The 15,408-nt window shown below is 40.2% G+C and overlaps 2 protein-coding genes across 2 annotated transcripts in view; one reads left to right on the plus strand and one right to left on the minus strand.

Moving 5' to 3' along the window:
• The window catches only part of LYRM4 (LYR motif containing 4), a 162,730-nt gene that overhangs the window by 52,052 nt on the left and 95,270 nt on the right, over window positions 1–15,408 (plus strand). The gene's annotated exons all lie outside the window — the stretch shown is intronic.
• Window positions 1–15,408, minus strand: part of PPP1R3G (protein phosphatase 1 regulatory subunit 3G) — a 155,800-nt gene that overhangs the window by 23,092 nt on the left and 117,300 nt on the right. The window lies entirely within an intron of this gene.

Here is a 15,408-nt window from a genome sequence, read left to right on the forward strand (position 1 = left end):
TGGTGTTCACCAAAGAGAAAATATTTCCCAAGCATTCTGAAATAGAGTTGTAATCTTTGCTATGTTCCTAGCTACACAGCCACACATCTGTGAGAGGAGAAGAAATAGAAGAGACAGTTGGGAATGGGGAACTCTATAGCTGCAGCAATGGAGTATTTGCCAGTCCTCTATTTCTGTACTTCAGCAAGATTTCCTTGAATATGTGAATTAAGACTGACTGGAGGAATATTCAGTGAAATCCTAATTGTGTAGCAACTTTTTCTTAAAACATGGTGAAAACTAATATATTTCTGTGCAAAGTTTGGGTTTATTTACAACTATATAATGCTATCAGTGTTCATTAGAGGGCATCCTATGAAGATGACCCTTCAGTTCTTCTAGATTCTCATATAGCAGCAAACCTAGGTAACAGAAGTTGGGGGGAGTGTGTGTGCGTTTTATAGACCTTTCTCATAGGTAGTTAACCGGGTAAAATCATGATCTCTAGGAAAGGAACAAATATTCTGTATTGAGAGGTTCCCAACCACTAGCTTAAGTAGGCTAGTGGATTTAGCACTAAAGTTACATCCACATAATGTTTGGTTACCCTACCAGGGATGGAATACATGTATACTGAATATGGAAGTAAGGACTACATCCAACAGAACAAGTTGGATGTGACTTAACTATTTGGATGAAGATGAAGAAATACATTGTTACTGTAGTATGTAACTGTACGGTGAGAAGATAAACTGGATATTTTCTGATTCTGGATAACAGCAAAGGTTTTAGAGTCATCCCAGTCTTGCCAGGAGCTTTTCGGTGATGACGATTTTATATCACCTTGGCTGTTCTTAAGCTAATTTTCTTTTTTAATGAAGCAATTCAAATAGTGGATGTATCAGACCCAGAACTGTGACCCTGGAGTTGTAAGTGATTGTGAGCAGGCATTATGTGTGATCATTAAAGATAGCAGGGAAGGGGTTGATATTATAAGTAGCATGCATTTTTGTTAACCTGAGTATGTGTGTGTGTGAGAGAGAGATGAAGCATTTTCAGTGTTTCTTAGCTTACACTTAATTATCGTATTTGTAAATCACTAAAAGCAAAATAATTTGTCCAGTTTATTGGCATTTTATGTGGTGGTAGATGAGAGTCTCTGAAAGTGTATTTTTTTACTTTTATTTGCTATTTTATGGTTTAGTCTTTAAATGATTATTCAAGAGAAATGTCCACCAGTTACTTTTTAATGTGCCTGTTCTGAGACGAGAAGCTAGTGAACGATGGCTGTCTTCTCTCACTGTCAGTCACCGCAGCATCCACCCCAGTGTCCTGAGGAGTGGTTAAAACTTGAGTTAAATTAGTATCTTACCCACAGCTCTCATCCTTTAGAGCAGCCTGTGAAAAGGTAGGATTGTTTTAGATCCTTTGGGGGAAAAGTAATAGTGCACTCTCTGTCTCTCCTCTTGTAGACGTTTAGTTTAAGTACCATTTTGCTAGTTTGGAGGAATCTCAAAAATTTACTTGGCAGTTGTTTTGACGGAGTAAAAGAAAGTTAGTCCCTACATTAGGAGCTTTTAAAAACGTGAAAAGAATTAAATACACTATTCACAATCGTCAAGAGGTGAAAGCAACCCAAATTTCTACAGATGGATGAATGGATGAACAAAATGTGCTACGCACATACAGAGGAATATTATTCATCCTTAGAAAGGAAGGAAGTTCTGACACATGCTACACCACAGATGAACCCTGAGGACATGATGCTACATGAAATAAACCAGTCACAAAAAGACAAATACCGTATGATTACACTTAATATTAGGTACCTAGAGTAGTCAACTTCATAGAGACAGAAAGTAGTATGGTGGTTGTGAGGGGCTGGAGGAAGCAGGGAAATAGGAGTTGTTTCATGGGTGCAGTTTCAGTTTTGCAGGATGAAAAAGTTCTGGAGATCCATTTCACAACAATGCGAATGTTTTTAACAATACTGAACTGTACTCTTAAAAATGGTCAGGATGGGGGCTGGCCCCGTGGCCGAGTGGTTAAGTTCGCGCACTCCACTGCAGGTGGCCCAGTGCTTCATTGGTTCGAATCCTGGGTGCGGACATGGCACTGCTCATCAAGCCACGCTGAGGCAGCGTCCCACATGCCACAACTAGAAGGACCCACAACAAAGAATATACAACTATGTACCGGGGGGCTTTGGGGAGAAAAAGGAAAAAATAAATAAATAAATAAATAAATAAAATCTTAAAAAAAAAAAATGGTCAGTGTGGTAACTTTTTTTTTTCACAGTAAAAAATATTTCCCCTTCCCCTCCAAGAAAAGAATTATAGCTAGTCATCATTTTTTCTCTTAATTGGGAGAAATAAAATTAAATGCTTCAGATACTGGTGTTTGAGGGTGGGATGCTTAAGTCATTTGAAGCTTAAACAAGTGGATTTATATCTGTGAGCCTTCAGTTTCTTATCTATAAAATCAAAGGATTATACTGTGATTCCTAAGGCTAGGTCCAGTTCTAGAATTCCATAGTTCAACATTTCAAATAAATATCTGGCCCTACTTTATTTGCAGAAACTTACTGATAGATTTTAGAGTAAATTACTCTGTGCTCACCTTGCCTTGACCATTTTTCACCAGTATCTTAACTCTACAGACTTGGGCTATAAATGAGCAAAGTTTTAAGCCAGCTGTATACTTATACCATCATAAATTTCAAAACTTCTCAGGGTCTCACCTTTCTGTTTCAAGGAAAGTCAGAAAATTGAATTATTTTATGAAGGTTGCTAGCACCTCTGCTGTTAGCCTTCTTCCTTTCTGGTAGAAGATACGTGTCCAGTACTAGAACATATCTCTGATCAGCAGCAGTTGAAGAGCAATAATGTGATAACTGATAGGCAAGAGAAAGATTAAAATGCTTTCCTTAAGCCACACCTTAATGTTAACGCTAGTTTCTTCTTGAGTTAACTTCTCCCTACTCCCTGGCTGGCTTCTCAGCTACATTAAACACAACCTGCTAGATAAATCAAATGCACTGTATTTTTTGTAATTAGTGCCCACAGTTTCTTTCCCTAGATATTTGAGTGCCCACCCTGTGCCACCTAATTATGAATTGACTTTATAAGCTTTTTGAAGGCAAAGTTGGAATGGAATTATGAGGTCCATCAGAACCTTGTAGAAGTTCTTTCTCATTTTGGCTCTTTGGAGACAAACCCCTCCTCTCCATCGTAGATCCCATCTACTCACTCATTAACTAAAACAGAAATAAAGAGTTTAAAAGCACATCCCAGCAGTACTTTCTCCTGTACCTGTATAGATCAACTAAGATTAAATCAAAGGATCAATCTACATATTTAAAATATAATAATAAAGCAGAGGCAAAGAAGATTTAAGTGCTCTGTCTTGGACTTCAATAAAAATCCTCAGGAAATCAACATGAATTTGTATACAATGACCAGAATTGTCCCCTAAGTGAACCCTGTATTTTTGGGGTATATGAATTCTTTGAAAATGAATGAAAAATTCCCCAGCTCCCATCAAAGTTTAAGAAAGCAAGACAGTGAGAAGAGTGTTTAGTTTTATAACTTGGCCTATGTATGACATTCATTTTTTCAGTCTGTTCAATATATAATTCCTCTGCAGCTATGAAAAGACTTCTTCATACAAGAATTTAAACTAATATCCTCCCTCTCTGCTTTTTCTAGAAATTCCAGTAAGTCCTTAAGTCTGGGGCAGTAGTATTTCCACAGTTGTCATTCCTGTTGAGAAAATGCCTCTCAGTTGGAGATTGCCTATTAAATTTGCTTGATTCCTCCAAGGTTGACATGCACAAAACAAGATTCCATTTCCTTTCTAGAAGAAGCCTATCTACCTCTGCATTTTTCATATACAATAAAGGGGGAGAGGGTTTTGCATATTTTCATGTTCAAAACAGCTCATGAAGAAGGCAGTAGTAATGCCATTTATAGGAAAGCATTTCATGAGTTTCGTTTGGGAATTTTTATTATCCTTCTCCCGCCTAGTCCACTATAGCTGTTCAATCTTGAATTCCTTGAAGAACTATTTTTGTTACTGAAGCATCTAAAATAGAAGTAGGTATCATCAGCTCTGGAGCAGAAAGTACATTGATCTCATGGGTAAGAGGTGGCAGTTCTCATCTCGGCTCTGATAGTAACTTACTGTGTGATCTTGGGCAAACTGTTTATTTTCCTTATTTACCACATCTGTAAAGGGACGATTTTATTGATGAAGATGATGATGGTGATGGTGATGATGATGTGTGCTTGTTGTCGGTGTTGGTTCATCGTGCCCTCTCGATGCACCAACACTATGTACTGAGCACTTCTAATGCATTGTCTCAGTTTCTCTTAACAGTCTTGTGAAAAAGATACTATCATCTTCATGTTCCATAAGGAAATTCAGACTTGGCGTGTTTGAATAATTTTCCCAAGGACACACAATTAGGAGAATGGTGGGCCCACATCTATTCTCACTTTTTAGCCAGCTCGTAGAAAAGGGTTCACACCATGAGTGGCTTTAACTTAACAGAAGGTAAGCAAGATGTTGGAGATGAGAGAAGGCAAGATGTGTGTTTCTTTTTCTAATTGTTCATTTAGAACTCTTATTAGAGGATAACGGCTTACCTTCTGTAGGCTTATTAATAGTTTATCCCTAGGAGCTAGAATCCTTTATCATTTCTCAAAAAACTCTTTCTCATTCTCTCTGCCTTCAAAAGAAAAAAAGATACAGAAACCACAGTCTGAAAATGTTGAAGTTCAGCCACCTTATTTAAGAAGTGTTTGCTCAGAATTTCCCCATAGATCTGAAGGTTGCAGCTCCAATTGTGCTTTTCCTGACAAGCTATCACTGAAGTGCCCTTCAGTGGAAACCTTTTGATGCCTTGCTGCTTGGCTTGTCCTTTCAAGTAATCAGAGTTAATTCCAGTCATGCTTTTGCAGGAGATCTTCTCCCCAGATGACAAAGGAACAATGTCACATCTTTTAGGAAGGGCAGTAGAAAGAGCTCACCCCTGTTTATGTTAATTTGTGTTTCTTACCACATCCTCTGAGATGGCAAGGAGGTAGTGACCCCCCATGCCCAGTGTGTATATGAGGACGTGTACTCATTTCTTGAGCACTTGATGCCTGCAGTTGAATTTTTTCAAATTCGATGGGTTTTATCTGTATATATATGAAGGATAGTTTCACTGGTGCTGTTGGGAAGATTTCTCATGATTTAATATCAGTCTAAAAACTGTTGTTGTTCTACTCAGAGGTGTAACAGGAGTGGTGGGTAAAAGAAGAGAAGAGGTTTTGAACAAGATACACCTAAATTTCAATCCTAACACTTATTAGGTAACTCTCTATCCTTGGTCATGATATTTAATCTCTCTTAAAACATTATCATTCAATTTTTCTACTAAAGGCAAAGAAATGCCAATCTTAAGTTAATGTTAGTTTTTTACTTGCTGTGTTTTTGAAATACCAGAACGAAATGAAGTGTCAGAAATTTTCTCTCTTCCCCAATCTGGTAATTAAGGCTGTCATTTTATGGATTGGTTGGGTATAAATAATCAAAAGGCGCTAAAAATTCTCTAAGATGTGGTACTATAATAATCTTAGTTTTATTAAGTAATGCTAGTGCATAATTAAATCAGCATTTTAAATATTTTCCTTTTCTTCAAACATTTCCACTTCGTAGAGCCTAAGAGGTGCTTCTCTTCTCCCTACCCGTCTCACCTCCTTACTGTAAAAATAGTACCAACCTAGAGGTCACATGGACTCCCCTTCAGAGTCTGTCACAGATTAGTAATAGCATCACCAGAGTCCTTGGCCCATTAGACCTCATCTGTAAAAAGTAAGGAATTGAGTGCATTGGTTTTCAGGGTCCTAATAGCACAAGAATTTTTTTATGAATCTACTGTATTTAAAAAACCTAAGTTTAACTGCTTTGTTGAGATTGGATTTGGGGTTTCTTTCATGAGGTTATGCCATTTCACTACTAAGTGAATGTGTTCCAGAATTGCCTACACAGAGATAGACATGCTATAGGAGCTCAGTAAATACTCAATTACTGAACACTCACTGGCCCAGGAGCCAGCAGACCTGGACCCCCTACTGGCTAGCAGGCAGTCATATAACAGCTTCCTCCTGTGGTGAGAAGAGGGTCCCACTATGGCTCTCTAAGGTCCCTTTCACGCCTGATATTTTCTGATTCTGAAAAATAATTGATAATGGTTGTTAGGTCCCAGAAACATACCTGTGAATGTTGGATTTTGACCAAGGGTGAGTTATATCACTGACCTCTATTTACTGAATTGACTTTAGAAAGAAAACTGGATTGCCCAGAGCTCACAGGCAGCATGTTTTGTTGAGCATGGGGGAGTAACTGGGTTATGTAATGCTGAGTTACATAAGGTTGGTTCTTCGCAGTCAGCCTCAGCAGCAGGACCAATTCGAGAAAAGCCCTTGGCTATACTTTGTAAAAGCTTTTAACACCCACTGGTGGCAGAAATGTTACACGGATCCTGGTGACTTCAGGAGGCTTGTGAGCTGTGAACAGAACCTGCCCTTTCATACAGGTGACAGATCATAAATTCCTCATTTACTAATGAGGCTTTCTTCACTGGGACTCAACAGACCTTCTGAGGAGTGGGGTGGGGAAGGGGAGGCCAGAAGAAAGAGCAAAATGAGATTCTTCCTCTTGCTTTGAATCAGGATCTGTCTTAGCTGTGCCAGACTTACTGTTTTGTTTTTTTCAATAACTCTCAGCTATTATTTAAAATTTGCAGAATATTAAGTATTTTTATTACTAGAAATATTTTTTAAAACTGAGCCCATATTTTCTATAAGACATTGCTCACTTTTTTTTCTATTCCAGGCAGTTTAGGGAACCATTAGGCAAACAGCTTCCTCCTGTCTTTTTCTGTATCATGCGGAGCCTGTCCCATGGACAGTCATACTTCATGTCCTGCCTTTGCAGCGTTGCAATTGCTTCACGACTGGGGGTAACTTAGTCTTTCTTCAGCTGGGCTGTGGGATCCCTGAGGGCTAGGCTTTCCATGTCCATTGGACCAGCACAGCACAGGGTGCCCAGTGCATGCCCAGTGAACTCGTTTCTGCATTCGCCAGCTCCCAGAGGGAAGGCGTTTGATGTCCTTCTTCCCCTTTCTTGCCTGCTGAAATCTTGTTGTCTTCTGGGCCACCAAAACACTGAAGTGTGGCTGTACAGCATTTATTACATGGCTTTGCACTGACATGGTAATAAGTCATCTCTGCCCTTAGCCTCTGACCTTCCAGAGAGACAGGGTTGTTTTCTTGTTCACCCTGAGACTCCCAGTCCCTCATAGATGTACTAAGCACTCCATTAACACTTAATAGCTTGGTAGGAGAACACAGAAGGAAGAGTTTTAAACTGAAACTCAGAAGGACTGGTTCCAGCCCAGGCTCTGCCTCTGACTTGCAGCATGAGCAGCAGACTTGGCCTTTCTGACCTGAGGTTTTCTAATGTGTGAAGATACCTACCCTGTGTACTTGGCATCTTAGTGAATACAAGGTGAGATAACCGTGCTGACGCACTCTGAAATCAGCAAAGCCACTCACCAGCAAGTAGAGTTGACCTTCACTAACCAACTCTCAAACTGAAAATCCTGCTCTGGCTGAGGAAGTGGCCCTCTCCCTTACCAGAAAGGAAGCCATGAACTCCTGGAAATTAGCCTATGGGCTCTGCCAGAATAAGCTGAAAACAAGAGGTGATCTGATGAGGTGAATTGCAGCAGTATGAAATGAAACTCTTTATCATTGCATTTTCTTGCCCCACTGGGAGGTATGAAAGGCAAGGGGACTAAGGAGTCAGAAGTAGTTTTAAATCTTGGTTGTCACTCCCTAGTTTTATGAATTTATGAAAATGACTTCCAGTGAACTCATTTTCCTGTTCTGTAAAATAGCCATAAGTGTTCACACTTTGTAGAAAGTGAGAAATGTGTTTTATAAAGCATGCAGCACAGTGCTTGGCCCATGGTAAATGTTCAATAAATGAAAGATAGTTGCAGCTTCATCCATGCTTCAGATTGTTTTTTCCATGCTTCTTTTAAAACCTGGAGTGCTGAAATAATGGAGCTGCACCACAGTTTGGTTTCAGACCCCTAAATATTCAGAAAGGGAGTGCTGCTGGTTCTCTTTCAGGCAGGTCCGTCCTCAGTCTCCACTGTGCTGACTCGAGAGGCTGTGCTAACCTGCAGGCTCCTGGCATATGGGACTTGTAATATAGGCCTGACTTTCCCAAATGCTTTTCGGTGCTTTCAGTGGAACTGTGAAGACTAAATTCCAAGTGACAGTTTCTGTATGAAATATTTATCACGTGCCAATAAAAGTATATCCACCAAATAGAACTGGGAGCGCAAAAGGGAGATTCAGTCTGCATAATCTTACTTCCTTACTTTAAATCTTCCCATCACATTGCAGACTATTAGGCAATGCAATGAAAGAAAGGCTACAGGAAAATGAAAATAGCAGGTAGGGCAAGTTGGTGTTTGGAAGTGAAAACCGGAGGTGCCTTAATTTGAATAAATAAAGGTGTCCTCAAATTCGGAAGAGGGGAAGCAGAACTAGGAGCCCTTAATAGGCTGAGGATCAGAGCAAACTGGACAGGTAGAAAGATCTGATTCCATAGTGTCTTTTCGTCCACACTCATATACAGAGAATAGTGCCTGATAAACAAGGTACGTCTTAGCAGAGCAGGGGTGAGATTTTCCTTAGGTTTCTGTAATACTCATCTCAGAGAATCTGTATTGCTAAGCATTATTGGGTGTCCACTGGAATGTGTTACCAAAGTAGGAGCAGGGGGGCTAATAATGGAGAGTATCTGAGGAACTTGTTTTCTAAGGACAGATGAAGGGCAGACTTCATGTGTCCATGTTCTAACACATGCCTACGTAGAGGTAGGCAGGTAATGAGAGTTGTGCATTTGGCTTCTCAGTTTATTAGGGGGTTTTTTGGTTTTTTTTTCGAGGAAGGTTAGCCCTGAACTAACACCTGCCATCAATCCTCCTCTTTTTGCTGAGGAAGGTTGGCCCTGAGCTAACATCCATGCCCATCCTCCTCTACTTTATATGTGGGACGCCTGCCACAACATAGCTTGACAAGCGGTGCTAGATCCACACCCAGGATCTGAACCAGCAAACCCCAGGCCACTGAAGCAGAATGTGCGAATTTAACCACTGCACCACCAGGCTGGACCCTATTAGGGTTTTTATCCTTGCCTCCTTGAGGACAGGACTGTGTCTATCCTCACACTTAGCCACAGCGCCTTACACGCTGATACAGCTTAGAAAATATTGCTGAATGAATTATATGCTTTAATTTTAAGATTTTTTTTTTTTCCTTTTTCTCCCCAAAGCCCCCGGTACATACTTGTATATTCTTCGTTGTGGGTCCTTCTAGTTGTGGTATGTGGGATGCTGCCTCAGCGTGGCTTGATGAGCAGTGCCATGTCCGCACCCAGGATTCGAACCGACGAAACACTGGGCCGCCTGCAGCAGAGCGCGCGAACTTAACCACTCAGCCACGGGGCCAGCCCCGTATATGCTTTAATTTTAAAGGACTGAATTATATATCCTTGAATTTCCTAGTAGTGGCTCTGTGTCATTCACTCTATTTATGGCATAGCTTTTATCAGCAAAGCAAGAAGTCTTACTTGAGCTAACTAAATTGTATCCGTAACATGGAACAATAATTAAAACCATGTAATAGTTCTCTCTTTGGAGGCAAATGGCACCCTTGACACGCATACAACTTACAACAATCTATTCATATCTTCTTGGGAGAATTAGGCAGGAATAAAGAGAGTGGCATGACCAAAGCAACTTTGGAAAGGCCTGTTGTAGCAAGTAATGCTTGCCCAAAGATTTGAATGAAAAAGACTGCTGAGTTAGGCTGCTTCTTTTTTCCATTGCCTACTTCTTCCTTTGGCAGCCTGTTGGGGTGGCATAAGGTTCATATTCCTCTTGTTTGTGTAAAGAGATTGGAAGTTGGGACATCAGCCTTGCCTGTCTGCTCAGTTCTCTGGAGCTTCATGGAATAAAGGTGCTGTAAACACAAAGATCCTCACTGTGATATGGCTTTGCTCACCTTTACCCTGTGGGAGAACTCTGTTGATGTGAATTCAGACATGCCTAAAAATGTAGGATGGTCAAATGTAGTAATGTTTTTGCCGGGGTACTTTGTTTAAACAAATCCATTATGAAAATTCAGATTACCAACAAAATGTAATTTGAGGTTGATTGAGCACCTATAAAAACTAATTGTGGTTATGGTTATTCACTGACTATGGAGAGAAAAGGGGTTAACATTTCATCATCTCCTGCTATTTGCCACATGCTGTAGGCATGGGTCATTTGATTTATAACTGCTCTGCAGAGTTTTCTCATTTTACAGGTGAGAAACTGAGGCTCAGAGAAGTTAAGAAACCAGCTCAGGGAGATTAAGACTATGGAGGCTTGAGACTCCATAGCCAGTATTGGTTGAAGCCAAGATTTGGGCTGAGTTCTCCATCGCTGTACCATGTTGCCTCACAGTAGAATCCTTAATTGCATTTTAATAAAATTAATTTTATAAAAATTTGATTTAGGGGGACCGCCCCATGGCATAGTGGTTCAGTTTGGTGCACTCCATATCGGCAGCCCAGGGTATGTGAGTTTGGATCCTGGGCACGCACCGGACCTACACCACTCATCAGCCACACTGTGGCAGTGACCCACGTACAAAATAGAGGAGGATTGGCACAGATGTTACCTCAGGGCTAATCTTCCTCAAGCAAAAAAAAAACAAAAGAGGAAGATTGGCAACAGTGTTAGCTCACGACAAATCTTCCTCACCAAAACAAAAAACTTTTGATTAGAATACTTTTGTCGCCTTGGAAACCCCTTTTAACTGAGAGCCATTGATTGCTCCAAGTCAAGGAGTGGGTCTCTGGGAAAGGCACCCGCCGCCCTGTGATTCCTGAATCCCCATGCCCTGGGTCCTCAGGTGCTCACAGAGAGAAATGAGGCACAGCGACCCTGAGCCCTTAGAGCTCTTACAGCTTTGCTGCAGGCAGGATCTGAAAAACAGACTATTCCCTCTGAAAGCAGCAAACATTTACTCTGGAGGTGAGCCAGGAGGCCAGACCCCAAGTGAGCAGAGGCTGAAAGGAGGATGAAGTCTGACCAGTGAAATGACTCACTCAAAGAAAAGGAATAGTTTGTGGCATGAGCAAATCAGAGCCCCTGCCCCCTAGATGATGGCCAGTTGAGGCTTTAGTATGTTGCCAGGCCACGGTCAGGGATCTGAAGTGTTTGGCTAGATGGGGAAGAGCATGTATGCCTGTCTGTGCACTTGTCCACACAGGACCCTTCAGGTAGATGGTACTAAGGTTTGCCAGACTGCTCGTGCCCCTTCCTGGATAGTGAAAGGAAGCTGAACGAAGACTAGTGCATTCCACGTCAGATACCTGTGTTATACTCATGTACTCATCTCAGCTACTTTAAATCATACACAAGTGAAGTTTTCCCTTATCGAAGCACTTTGTAATATTTGGAAAGAAAAATTATAACCAATCTCTACACAGCCATAATATGTTTCCCCAAGAAAAAGAAAAATTTTCATCTTAGTTTTAAAATGTTTTGTGCCTAGGGTATTGTAGTATACTTGGAATTTAGGTGAACTCAACTTTATATTTTAAACTGCATTACTGGGGGGACCAAAGCCACTGGGCCTTTAGCAGCATCTTCAAAGACGGGATCTACTCATACTAGTGGTTCTCAACCTTGACTGTACATTAGATCCAGCTGGGATGCTTTTACAAATCCCTATCACCAGGCCCCTCCATACCAACGGCATCAGTATTTTTAAAGCTCCCAGGTGATTTGAGAACCAGAGTTTGTGCTGAGCTAGGGAAGGACCCTAAGCAGGTCTCCCCAACCTGTGACCCTGTGCAAAGTGCATGTTCTCCAGAAGGCTAGTCCTGGAGGCAAATTGTCTTTGACTTTGTGACTACTGATCTCTAGATCTCTCTAAATTTTGTTCTGAGGATAATTTTTATCCTGTCTCACTTTTTACAGAGATTCAGACTGTTTAAGTTCTCTAACAAATTAAACAGTGTAACTCTCTCTTTTTATAACTGAAAATCTCATGTGCTCCCTTCTAGGAAGGAGTGCTTACTCCTGGTGATGTTCTTTGCAGTTAGGCTGATGTTCCAAGACAATATTCTTAACCGAGTGGAATAACAAGGCTTAGTGTCAAAAGCATGGCAGAGATATCTGCTCAGGAATGAAGTCCTCATCTCAGGGAAAAGTTATTTAACATTCTTTTGGGGGCATTTTTTAGGGCAACTGCGAGTTGCTGCTCATATAAATTGTAGCTCATCCGTCCTACACTTCTGATTGTCATATAAACCCTGGCAATAAGAATATCCTCAGTGTCCTGTATGTTCATAGCAGGCATTTTCCCAAGTTAGAGTCCAACTTTAGGTAAAATTATTAAAGGCGTCATGTAGCTTCTCTCCTTTCAGGAGGACTATATAGAAAAAAAGAAGATACATTAATATTAATATAAAAGCTATCTACCGAGAAAGATACTTGTAGAATTTGTTCAGCCCTTCAAGATAGTTGATATGAGTATGCTTTCTCCTTTGGTCTGTTTTGAAACTGTCTGCAGCCCTCAGCTGCACAAGTTGTCCTCAGCATCTACTCTCAGATCACCTTGGGAGGAGCAAGGAGACCAGTGGAAGCAGAGCAGGGCAATGGCTTTTGGGAGCCGGCCCAGTGATAAATGCTAATTAACGCACTGGGCCAAAGGTTCTAGCACTCAAAAGAACCAGGCTAGTGTACCAAATTTTTCTCAAGCAATTGTCTGGAAGTTTCCTAGTCTGATTTTTCTCAACTCCAGAATCACTCAAGGTTCAGCCCATTGATGAAACAATCTGAGACAGTTTCACTGGGTGCTCAATCTGTTCTTCCCTAGTGAAGGCCAATACTGTATAAATTTCACTAGATCATGTGTTCTTCAACTTGCTGGAACATTCAGTGTATGCCTTTTTTCTTTAAATAAGAGCTTTGTTGAGATATAATTCACATACCATAAAATTCGTCCATTTAAAGTATACAATTCAATGGCTTTTAGTATATTCACAGAGTTGGCAGCCATCACCACAGTCATTTTTAGAACATTTTCATCACCCCAAAAAGAAAAGAAATGCCATACCCATTAGCAGTGACCCCCATTTCCCCCCAACCCACTTTCCCCTAACCCTAGGCAGCCACCAATCACAAAGGATTTACCTGTTCTGGACATATAAGTGGACTTTATGTTTGTGACTGGCTTCTTTCACTTAGCATAATGTTTGCAAGATTCTTTCATGTTGTAGCATGTATTGATACTTCATTCCTTTTTAATGCCAAATAATAGTCCATTTTATGAACATACCACATTTATCCATTCATCAGTTGATGAACATTTGTTTCCACATTTTTGCTATTATGAATGATGCTATGAACATTCATGTGCTCAAAGGAACCAGGCTAGTACACCAAATTTTTGTCAAGCAGTTGTGTGGAAATTTCCTAGTCATGTGCTAATTTTTGTGTGAACGTATGTTTTCATTTCTCTTGGGTATATACCTAGGAGTAAAATTTCTGGGTCATATGGTAACTCTAGGTTTAGCTTTTTGAAGAACTACCAGCCTGTTTTCTAAAGTGGCTACTCTGTTGTACATCATCAGCAGCAGTATCTAAAGGTTCTAATTTTGCCACATTCTTGCAAACACTTGTTATTATCTGTTGTTTTGGTTAAACCATCCCAGTGGTTGGGAAGTAGTATGGCATATACCTTTTGTGCATAAAAACAACCAGATTTAGATTGGAAAGCTAACTTTGACCTACTTGCTCTTGGAACATTCTAAAGAAGGTTAAGATTTTTTTAAATTTTTGTTTATTTATTTTGTCCACATGAACCTTAGACCAGTCCTTCTTCTCTATATCTAAACTCCAGTTCTCTGTGGACTGAGAACCAGTTTAAGCCCTTGCTGACTTTACAGTGCTTATAACAGATGGGTATGGTTTGCAATGTGATTTGGGTAGCCAGGTGTGGATTCGGATGACCTGAAGCTCTGGATGAGAATGCCTGTCTTTTATTGTTCCATGTAGCCCTCCCTGAGCTTTGAATGAAGAGAATGAGATTCCCAGATAGACAAGGATAATGTGCTTTGCCTTTCATAGAACCTCATAGAGTTCTTTCACATAGTAGGTGTCGAGCTGACTTTTTCTTTGAACTCTAGCTTAGACCTCCTTATGGCTACGTCAGTCAGTCTTTTTTATATCCTTACTCTTCTTTACAGAGCTGATGAGGTTTATTCCTTGAAACGTCATATTTGGTCTTCTTTTCATGCAAACTGTTGACCTCTGTGTCTAGTAGATATTTGCACTTGGGTGTTTTACCAGAACATGAAACCCATCATGACCAAAACATACTTAGTTTTCTTCCTTTCCCGTTAAACTAATTTTCCTTCGCAAATTCCCAATATCTCCATTCTCTTAGCAACCCAGGCTCAAATCCTCCCTCACCCCTGTACATAAAGAATGGAGCCTTGATTGTTTATGTCTTCTGTTTAAAATAAATCTAAGACTCTTTTCAGGTCCTCCAAAATAGGAAACATTAAAATATTTTCTAAGATAATACCCTAAAAACTCCCTTTTTCTTTAGGTTCTGGCTTGGCATGTGTTCTTCACTTATATAATCCGGTCCAACCAAGTCAGGTGCTTGGCCCACCCTTTAGCTAAGTCAAGGTGGTCACGTTCTTGGACTTCTCTTGAGTCTGGTCCTTGTCTGCTTTATCATGAATCACCAGTAAGCGTTCTGTTTTTCCTGAGGACTTTACTTGAGGTTTTGTTATATAATCCTGTTGACTAGATGCTCTTTTGTTTAAATAATCTCACTTTTAATGTGAAAGCACCCTTTGTTTCCTGGCAGCCCAATTTCCCAGGACATTTATTGTGCTTAGATGTATATTGATGGGCATTGCTCTCTAACTGCTTGTGTCAAAGCACTTTGGGAGGTTCCTCAATCTTGTGCTTTTTTAATTGACATCAATAATGTTTTTGCATTTATCAATATTTCCTAATTGCCAAGTTATAACAGTGGAACTTCTATAATAAATCATGCCCACAGATATCTTCAGACATTAGGGCTTAAGACTTCTGTCAATATTTTGATGTATGATAAATTGTTTTTATGAGGATTTTTTTCCTATGAGAAAGGAGGAACTGTACAGCAAGAGACAGAATTGAGTCATTGTCACCATATAAAATTAAGTTAAAGAGCCAAATCATTCCTATGAAAATCGAAGAAAGCTATTTCCCAAGCCAGTACAATATATTCCCATAAAGTTCAGTGT

Source organism: Equus quagga, chromosome 15 (genome assembly GCF_021613505.1).
Source record: "Equus quagga isolate Etosha38 chromosome 15, UCLA_HA_Equagga_1.0, whole genome shotgun sequence".
In the NCBI taxonomy this organism is placed as follows: Eukaryota; Metazoa; Chordata; class Mammalia; order Perissodactyla; family Equidae; genus Equus; species Equus quagga.